Source organism: Nothoprocta perdicaria, unplaced genomic scaffold, assembly GCF_003342845.1.
Source record: "Nothoprocta perdicaria isolate Ctin4 unplaced genomic scaffold, notPer1 scaffold_18, whole genome shotgun sequence".
Lineage (NCBI taxonomy): Eukaryota > Metazoa > Chordata > Aves > Tinamiformes > Tinamidae > Nothoprocta > Nothoprocta perdicaria.
In genome coordinates this window covers 1,359,481-1,370,492 of record NW_020454982.1, presented here as the reverse complement: position 1 = coordinate 1,370,492, position 11,012 = coordinate 1,359,481, and the positions used below count along the sequence as shown (strand labels likewise).

General features: G+C 38.4%; 1 long non-coding RNA gene across 1 annotated transcript; it reads right to left on the bottom strand.

Moving 5' to 3' along the window:
* Positions 1-1,062: 1,062 nt before the first annotated feature.
* LOC112945040 lies at positions 1,063-3,113 on the bottom strand. The gene is made up of 2 exons (XR_003248930.1): positions 3,051-3,113; positions 1,063-1,762 (listed from the first exon to the last, which is right to left on the bottom strand). It is a non-coding gene; the product is annotated as an uncharacterized LOC112945040 (long non-coding RNA).
* Between the last annotated feature and the right edge of the window lie 7,899 nt (positions 3,114-11,012).

The following is an 11,012-nucleotide window of genomic DNA, read 5'->3' as shown; positions in this document are numbered from 1 at the left end:
CTCCTGCAAAATCACAGCTGACACCACTCGAAGGATGGGCGTATTTCAATTAATGGCATTTCTGTCTTGCTAGGTTGTAATCAGGGGCTTTTATCACTAATGGAGAAATAGTCACGCTGCTCAAATTCAAATAGCATCATTAAAATAAGAACAATGTTTACAAATTTATTTCAACATGTTTTCTCAGAGCTGTTAAGAAGCTTTGTATCTTAGGAGAAAAAAGGTTATGTATCATTATATTAAGTACGACAAAACCCTCAAAGAATGATTGCAGTATTTGAACTCTGTGCTTACAAGAAATTACTTATTTCTGTGTTGTCCTATGCTTCAATAAAAATGAACTTATTTCCAACAATGGTCACAAAAACATCATCTGATGAAGGCATTAGCCTGGCCTTTTTATCCCACATGCATATACATTATTTCCTCAGCCTTTACAAAAGCCCTCTGGCCATTTCAAAGCAGGTAGGTAGTCCCATTGATTTCAAAATATTATAAACTTATGCATAACTGTCGGCATGGTTTAAGTGCTCATTTACAGACTCTTCTGCATTATAAGGGAACATAAAAATGATAACCAGCAACACAGGAAAGAAAGGGGGTGGTAGCAAAAACATTCTAAAAGGAGGGGAGAAGAAGGATAAAATTTTTCAGTCTATTTCTATTTCACATACATTCCTATAGTTTTAACAGTCTCACTACAAAAAAAAACAGTGACGTCAGCTTGGACATGGATAAAACATGCTTAAACTGTCATGAATCATGAAGTATTAAATAAGAAAATCACTTTAGGGTTCCTCTATCATTTAATTTTGTTACATATAATATCTGTTCTCCATATAAAAGATAATAGGTAAAAGACTGTTTTGAATTAGAAGTTCTGAGAAGTTTGGTTCCATCATCTTAGAGGTCGTGTCATTAATTCCATTATTACAATGCAGAGGGAGAAGCAGGGAACCCCAGTTGGGTCCATTACGACCATGTGGGGGACCACAATGAGCCACATGCTTCACAACCACATCTCACTAGTGCAAAGCATCCCAGCATGAAAATTACAAAAAAGACCTGTCCTCAAGGGGTATACAGAGCAAGAAATTCGCACAGATGTTTCTAAAATAAAAGTTGAATTAGATTAATATTAATGCTTTAATCTTGTCCCATTACATTTTTCCCAATCCATTTTATATCAACAGAAAACAATTTTATTAATACTCATACATGAAGAAACTTGGGGGCATTAGTTTCTTTGGACTGTAAGACTTGACCTTTATGCAGAACATATTAAGCAGTGATCTCATTGCCCTGCTATTTGACATCTACAAGCTGCTCAGTTAGCACTTTCTGAGGATGCTCAAAGTGAAGCACTCTTCAAAAGACTGAAATCCATGGACAGAAACAAAACAAATCCCTAATGCAGGTGGGCTGTAAACCATGAGAGCAAGATTAAAGATTTGGATTCCTCAGTCCACTCTCAATTGCTTAATGTATATTTATGTTGAAATATGACATGGAATTTTAAAGAAGTCAGAAACAATGGGAAAGGTGTTTTAAACTTTCATCAAAAAGGGATATTAAAACACTAAGCTGCTTTTTAAACATTCTGAATTCAATTTTGCTCGTTTGGAACTAAAAATTACTCATTTTACCATCAAATAGCATGCAAACTCCTTGGGTGGGTACAGGGGTACATCGGTACATGCACACGGTTGGGAAGTGGGGTAGCTCCCCAAGGGAGCGCAGGAATCCTCCTCCTTTGGCTTTTCTGTTGAGAATGGGAGAAAGGAATTTCAGTTAAAAACTCACCGATTCCAGTTTTCTGTTGAAAGCAAATATCTAATGCCATCAGAAATAAAGATAAAGCATCTGATGCAGCAATACTGACAATGAGAATTTTGACATTAACATTTATGAACCTAAAGTTGGCCTTTATCTTTTAGCATGGGAATTGTATAATTCTGTCCAACAAAATCTGCCAGCCCTGGGTCTACAAAGAGTCCTGGAAGCTGCACGTATAGTAATCAAAGCTGTTTTCATAAACTAAGAATATAAAACTGTGGGGAAAATACACAGATTCATTTGCTACTGTCTGGAGAGCTAAGAACCTCCTGGCATCGCAGCAAAAGGTCTGAGATAACCAATCTTTAAAGGGAAGCCAAGAACAGTCACTCTGTTGCTTCATTTATAAAACTGCAGGGACATTAATAGTTTATGCCATTAAGATGAAAGGTCAAGTCCAACACATTTTTTAAATATCCTTTGTGGCAACCACAGCCTTAGCTCTCTGGCAGGTAGGATGAAGGGCTGCATTTCACAGGACTCCAGATGGCCAATAGCATTTTAAATTCCGTGTCATTTAATTCTGCTCAAAGCTTAGGCTGTGTGTCATGGTGTTTAGAATATGAATGGTTTCCAGTGTTTTGTAATGCCAGCACTTCCACAATTGCTGCTCATGTGAAAGTGAAACTACCAGGAGAATTATGCTAGAAAAGCATTCATCCTTTAGCCTGTGCAATAAACAGTGTTAAACTGGCATGCAGTAATTCCACTAGTAGAATTGGCTTTCTTGTAACGAGGGGACTCCAGCTATTACTTCGGAAGCCAAATTTTACCATTAACCAAGAAGGAAGTAAGAAACAAAGTATTTAAGAAAACAGCAAGCATTCCAAGAAATAAACACAGCTCACAAATACCAACATAGAACAAAAACATGTAATAGTCATTTAATGCCATATATAAAATAGCATTAGTGAGGTGACCTGTGTAAAAATGAATTTGTAAGGCAGATCATTACACTACCCTGCTTAAAAATCATAATAGCCAACACAGAAGTTGTCCCAGCTTGTTTTGTTTTTAATTAATAGGTCCTTTCATGCATATAAGAGGCACTATTATTTCAGATATATTTGCTTTGCAGGGAAGAGTTAAGACACATACATTTTAAAGGTCTGCTCATTGATAGCTTGCTGACATAACAACAAAATACATAACAAAACTAAAAAAAAAAGTCAAAATAGAGGAAAAAAGCAATATTTTTGCTTTCATTTATATACCTGGCTGCATCAGCTGTCGCTATTTTTTCCCCTCTTCCAAAGGAACATCTGTTCACCAATGCTTGGAATTATAATCTACAAGTATAAATATGCACTGCATCAAGGGAGGTAATGTCAAAAAATTGCCAGTATCCTTTGGATGCTCATCTGCAGTATTAAACTATATTTTTGAAAAAGTCTATCAGCAAGTATGTCATTTGGATTCTATCTATCCTTTTTGGAGAGAAAAAAATATCTAATCCAGGACTTTGCAGGTTGATTTCCTTGAGAACAAAAGACCAGACTCCATTTATCCCTTTTCCAGCAATGGCCCTTGCATACACATAATAAGCAAGATTTAACTTATATTTAGAACCACTGCACATCCTAGCACCCACTGGAGGTTATTTCTAATCTTTATACTCTGCAGGTAAATGAACAGAATATTATTTAGTGAACATAGGTCTTTGATTAATCCTTAGAAATAAGGTATGAAACAGTATTGTAAATCAAAAAGACACAATTTCAGCTGACATAACTTGCATTCTTACTTTGAACAATCAAGTACATGCAAAACTGTCTGCAAGCCTGCTTACATACAAGTTAATAGGCTTCAAATGTTGCCCTCTGTTTCTGCAATCAGGAGAACTCAGGTAGCAGTCTTCTGACTTGCGCAGCACCTTTGCTCCCTCAAGAAGTTGCAAAGAGCGCACAGTTCAGATAAATTAACCAACACAAGTCAAAGGAACACGCCACTTTTGTGGCAGAATGCTGAGAACGAGGGCCCTGCAGCTGGCAATGGTGGGATGCACATTCACGAGGGAGCCCACGATGCCGAGAACAGGGCTCGAGTGCCCCGCAAGTCCACGTCGCTCCCTACTCCATAATTAAGCTTCACCCCTCCCCTTATGAACTTCACCAATCTTGAATAAAAAAATTGAAAATAAAATGAAAACCACCTAAAGGGACGTTTCATCATGTACATTTAAGCTTACTGAAAGAGCAAGCATGAACAGAACTAGGAGGACAATTCCAAGGCTTTTTGGCTAACAAAAACAGCAAGACACATCTCTACAATATGGTCACACTTGTGATCTAATTGTGTCCCCAGGTACAGCTTTCAGTCCTTTTGAATTATACAACTTAAGATAAAGACATGAAAACAAACAGCTTTCAAGGGTAATTGAAGAGTTTTCCACATTCTTAAACTTTAAGATTTAACTTTAAAAATGTAAGCCCACAATTTAAAATTGGTGTTATTGAGATAAAAAGATTTTCTTCTAAATGAATGCAGAGTTTGCTGAACATCCATATCACCTTGTACAACACTGATGAGAACAAAAGCCTAAATTACTTAAATGTCAGATCCAACTCCCAGATTCGCTCGAGGTGAGCACTCCAAAGCAAAATCCCTAGAAGCTGGAACATACACTGTTGACAACTGCCAGGCATGCTGATTCAGTACACTGGTTTAGAGCCTTACTAACATGATGAGGAAAGAATCCTAAATTTATATATATATATAAACATATATATACTTAAGAAGTTTTATTTCCAACGCCTGCTTCTTAGAGACACTCGAAACCTTCTGCAAAGACTAAAAAGGAACGGCTTCGAGCCTGGCAAAAGGCAGTAATAATAGGGACAACTGTAATTCTTGGTTGGTGAGCTCAAGTGGGGACATGCAGATGGTTACGTAGGGAGCTGCTTTACTCTTTTGGATTCCCTTTCACAGATGACAGTATGGGGCGCAGCAAGGGAGCTACTACTCCCGCTTTTACACAGATGGATGAGAAAAGGATGCAGCCAACATCCCGTGCAGCCAGCAAGTTGAATGAGGTGTTAAACAGAGCCAAGAAGAGGGTTTATGTTGTTTACTCCCTCCTGGTAAGGGAAAACAGGCGAACTGTAATTCTCGGGCTGAAAACATCTGAATGCAATTGAACGTTCAGTAGTGGCACAAGCCCAGCCCAGCCACACAGGGAGCTGGCCAAGGGAGACAAACCAGCAGAAAAATAGCCGGGAAGTCCAGCAGCAGTCAGCTCCCTGATTTGCCTTACGCTGCACTAATGCTATCACTCATAGCACAAGGATCAGCCTGGACTGGCAGCCAGTGACAGCAAGGAGAGGGACAGCAGGAGCACTGCAGATTAAATCCTATCAAACTCCTATCAGAAGTTATTTGCTCAAACTGTGTTTGGCCCCTGCTTGCTTCAGAGGTAGGGAGCTTAGTGGTGCTTAATCACTTGAGTTGCAAGGTACCCCTGCTACTTGTCATAGAGTAAAATATAACCTACTTCCATGTGGCAGCGTAAACCCCTGCACAGCCCTCCCCGAGGATGGGATAACACTGCTCTTGCAGGGCATGTTTAATAACGAGGCAAGATGCCTCTTTACAACAGAGAAAAAGGAAACAAAGAACTATAATCTCAAGGTAAAGTGACATATATACTGATGAAAACCAAAGCACTATAGCTATGCTGTAATCATCACCTTCCTTATAACCTCACAGTTACTTCTTTCCAGATATTTTTCCTAAAGATGAGCGATCACATCTAGAATCTCCATATGTCAATAATATTTCTTGAAGAACGAAACATCGGCGGGTATGTTTGTCAAGAAAACCAGGTTCAAAATCCTGCACGAATTCACGTGCTCTCAGGTTTCATGGAGCTGTACTCAAAACAAACATTCCACAGCATTTAGAAACCAAACACATCTCGGACAAAAAACACTTTGTGTTTAGATGTTCTTTCCATCTACTTAGCATTTAAATTTTTGTTCATTTTCTTTATGAAGTGCTTTGAAACACCATATGCATAACAGCTCCATAAATCATGTGGCAGCTTTCAATTTTTTAAAAATTGTAATATGATCATCATAGCGATATGAAAATTAAAGCAATTTCTTGATTCATCTCTCCCCAGCACAACTCCTGTAATTTTGAAAGTCTTCTGCTTTGGCAGTACTGTTCCTGATGTGCTTTTCTGCTGGCAGACCTTGCACAGGTTAGTCTAGTGCTAAAACACTCATGTCTACACCAGTGCACCCCAACAGGCCCAAGCAGCTGCTTTCTCTTTCGTTCCTACGCAAGAGCAAGATAAGAGCTTATCCATGCTCGGCTTCTTGTTCAACCACACAACCCGGAGTCAGGGTTTTCAAGGTAAAACTGCTTTCAGCTGGCAAAAGCCTCAGTGCCTTTCTCGGGCTTTATGGGCTTTTCACTGCTACAGCTGTCAAATCAGTGACAGTTCAGTATGGCTTGTCGACACGCACTCCTGAAAAAAGCACCAACCAGGCTGAGAGCAGCTGATGCCAGTCCTACTTCTTAGGCTGCTCTGAGCTGCCGTACTGCATGTATTGCCTTCCAGCACTCCAGGGCTGTGAGAGCTCCACGGCAGGTCTAGGAGGGTCAAGATAAGTTCATTAAGTCAATTGGTTAATCATCTTCATGATTTGTACTCCCATTTCTTATGAGGCTTTACTTAATAGATTTTCTAAAACCTTAATGAAAATCTAATTAGAGCCAAAGGTCTTTGCAAGAATTTCCCTCTTCATTCCAGATCTCCCCACACACTTTTTTTTCTTTTCTCTCTAAATTATGAAGGGGTGGGAGGGAACAAAGACACCTGCAGCTTCATCCTTGCAACATCCACCTATACTGGAGAGGAGGCACCTTTCTAACTATTTCTCTCTAACTGCATCAACAATGGTAGCAACAATCATTTCACCTTAAAACTACAAATTCAATATTTTCTTTTGTATTCACATGTTTACAATAAATAACACAATAAAGCTCTTGATGCTTTTGAGTATTAGTATTTCACTATAGCAACTTCTATAATGGGAAATACTATGATTAAAGTCAGAGTATTAGACCAGCATAGCAGTTCTTTAAATACATCAATCTTCTAAAATTGTTTTTTTAATCTCACTGTTGAGTACAACTCTTATTCTCTTTTATCAGTTACCTCAGATTCCCAGATCTTCACAATTTCAAATATATATATACACACACACACACACACCAAATAAACCAGACAGTACCTACTGAAGCGGACTGACGCTCAAAGGTTTTATAATTTTTATTACACATGTATAAATTGGATGCTTATGTTACTTTAGAAAACAGAAAAAACCTACAATGATACAACGACAAAAAGTGTTGCTATCTTGAAAGGTATTTCAAGGATATCACTGCACAGTTCTTGCTGCTACCGTACTCAACAGCTGAGAATTCTGCAACTGATTTAAGCATCATCCCCTCAAAATAGTCACCAATGAACACTAGAAAGTAGAACTATTTCAAATATTTATAGAAGTCATGTAAATAAGGCGGTGAAAAGGGGCAGGGGGCCACTAGGTGATGTCTAACACCAACATAGAAGCATAGTATTCGTTTCAACTCTTCTCCTTAATAAACTTATTGTTTTAAAAAAAGATAAGTAGAGCATTAAAAAAGCCTGGCAATTAGGTAGATTATTTAAAATATTTAAACACACACTGAAGACACAGGTTAATTACCATGGTAAATATGAGGAAATACGGGGGAAAACATGAACGCACACTGCATGCCATCACACCTAATCTAACAAAGTATGCAAGACGCCAGAGACCTTCAGGGACTAAAATGATGAAGTCAATTTGTACTATGATTCAATAGAAACAAATGACAAGCAGTTGCAGCTGAAAAGAACAAACAAGGGTACCAAGAGGAAACCAAGTCCTGAGATCTTTGTTCACTCTTCATCTGGCACCTCCTCGAGTTCCCTCGGCTCTGCTGGAGGATGAGTCGAGCGTAAATTGGACAAGGCCATGAGGATTTTCCCCATGAATAGCCTCTAAACAGGCACATCAGCGATGGAGGTGGATGTCACACTGAATAATACACTGAATACAAGCTAACAGTAAAACACTGCCTCGCCAAACCTGAATGCTATTTAGGTCACAGCACTAAGTAAGTAAAATAAGCACGATTATCCAATCCCATTAGATCTCAATCAGACTATGTGCATTCTGGAGCTGCAAACTTAAAGAGATGGACAGATCAGAGAGAGTTCAGAGAAAAGCATCAGAGATGATAAAAGGCTTGGAAAATAAAGCTATACTCTGAGAAAACACCACAAAGAAAGCTCTATAAAGACACTCAGTAAATGGGGAAAAAGAAGTTATTGTAACAAAGTTGTCAAGGTTCTACTAAATAAATTTATTCCCACCCCCTTCTACACCCCCCCACCCCCACCCAAAAAAAAAGGCATAATAGTAATAATTCAGTTCCTAAAGTCTGGTGACTGGCGCTAGAACTTCGAATCTAGAAGTCTGGTGACTAACTTTTAACACAAAAGACTCAGCGTTCGTCTCCCCTATAATAACTTACCCAATAATAACATGGATTAACACCACGTATGGATATAATGCTAGAAAACCCTAAGAACAGAAGACTGGAGCCTGATTTCACTTCACTTTCTGCCATACTACCCAGATTAAGATTTATGAAACCTCAGACTTGTAATTCCTTCTCTGAGTGCATTTTTGAAAGCCCAGAGTGAACAGAGCCATTATGGTAGAATGTTATTTGAGTGCTGGAAAAAACAGAGCCTGACATTTAGTTTTCAGAAGCTCAATCTGTTTAGCTCATCAAAAAAGTGACTTGGTGCACTCTGTCATGCCAGCACAGTGCCCCATCTGAGCTAATAATTAAACACAGCCAAAGGAGGGTGAACGAGGGGGACGGGAGCCAGTCTAATTAGTTCAGGTGCAGCATCCAGCCAGGATGTTGACACTGCTTTCTGGACACCCACCAACCTCTCTACAGAGTCACACACAGCACAGGGAACCAGGAGAGAGGTTTCCTCTCCAGGAATAAAATGGTGAGCACTACAAAAACAAATAAATAAAACCAAACAAATACTTCCCAATGATGTAAGAAAAAGATGTCACATTTAGACAATTTAAAAAAATGGTCCCAATAGATTTGCTGCATCCTTCTGGCCTTAATACTAAACTTAAGATAGATTTGATGTTGCACTGCACGTCTGGAAAATATATATTCTCTGTTGTGCTGACTATAATCATGGGTAAAGTGACATACTGCTTTCTAAGTGCCCTTTCAACTGAATACAAGAATACAACTTCGTGTGGGAGGAAAATTGAGAACACTGCAATATGCAGGATAGGAATAAACATCAGCTGTCTACACATACACAGAAGCCCATCAACGAGTGATAGCACAGGATACCAGGTTGCCCCCTCTCCTTGCTCAAATTCACTTTTCATGCATGGTAGTGTGAAATAAGGAGGTACTGGAGGACAATGTGTTGGTATTGCACATGCAAAACACTCATTTTCCTAGGTGTGGGTGAAAACATGTATTATTTATCCAGAAATGACGACACAGAAGGCACTGTGATAGTAAGAGATTATTTTAAGCTAAGTGCAACCCAAACAGAACTGCACTATGACCACATTCCTAGTTTCATCTCCCCTTTGCTACCTTAGTGAAACCCAAGTGGTCGAAGTGTTGCACCTCTTTTAGCATCTCAGAGTACACAGTGTTTTTCTGTAGACTTACACTGGCACCCCCAATGGGATTTTAATTTGCTGTGCCAGATTGGTCTGCCTGTCATGTAGCTTTCAGTCAGTAAGTCTGGCAAGCGAAAGGCAGAAGGAACTAAACACCTAACTCCCCGAGACAAAAAAACAATCTGCCTTTCTGCTTAGGTTAAACCAGGATGCTGCAGCAAGGGTATCTGCCATAAATACAGCATCCCAGAGCAGTAACCTGTGCCCTCTCTTTACAGCATAAGGTAGGAAAGGAAGTTCTTCCAAATTCTTGACTTGTTTCAAGCAGATGGTTGTTCTATGAAAAGAGCAGAACAAATGGTTTTGTTTTAGTGAGTGACGTTTTCTTTAACCCACACTCCTAAGTACAAAAGCCCTGAAAGAGCATTCAACGCTCAGGCTAGATCATTCCCCCTATATTAATCATTTGTGTTCTTCCCCATTTCTATTCCTAGGATCCATATTTAGATAAAATAAGCTCTCCAATTTGCATTGTGGAACAATTTGGGGAAGAATCTAAACACTTTTACAGCAGTATTTTGTATCCACAAAGGTACAATTCAGAGTATCTACATTTTTATTCATACCTACAAAGTGACAGGCATAAAAATATGTAGCTTATGTTCCCAACTGACAGAGCGATAAAATAAGTCCAAGATTTTAAATCAGAAACTACACTCATAAAAGGAAATTCATATCTTAAAAAAAAAAAAAACTGTCTTCTTGTTTATATAATATTCCAGACTAGGATTAACTGAGTTTTTATACTGAATGGGAACTGGGCCTCCTGACTGTGACCCAACCCTCAGTAGACGCATTAGGAATTTACTCCTTCCCAATATCTATAAAGGGTAAAATAATTTTTATGAAATTATTTTTTCCCCTCCTTTATGCAAATTAGCAATTTAGTATACTTCAAGATTTTAAGTGCAAATGAATCTGAAATTCCAGTAAAGGTGTAGAATAGATTTTGCTTACATTCTCTTTAAACATAATAGCCAAAAATTCTGAAGTTTTCATTCTTTAGCACCACATGCACTTGTGTAACAATTTCACTATGATTTTAGTGAGTCTGCAGCAGAAAAACAGAGCCAGCTAATCAGCATTTCTATTGTTTACATCTCTTCCCAGAAGTAACATCACACAATGGTATCAGTTGCTGCTCTATTAAGTTATTTTAAAGGATACCTGCTGATACTTTATCTATCCATTATTTAACAGATATCTCAAGTAATACTTTATGAATAATTCATGGCTCTTCTTTTTATTTTTCCTAGAAAGTTCTCTTGAAGAGTATTACATACTTTGTATATGTTAAATAGACTTAAAGGCACAGCTCAGAAATAAATCCCACTTTAAAAAACAAATTGAAAAAAATCTTTTGAATAACTTAATGAAGTACTTGCCATAATCTTCATGGGT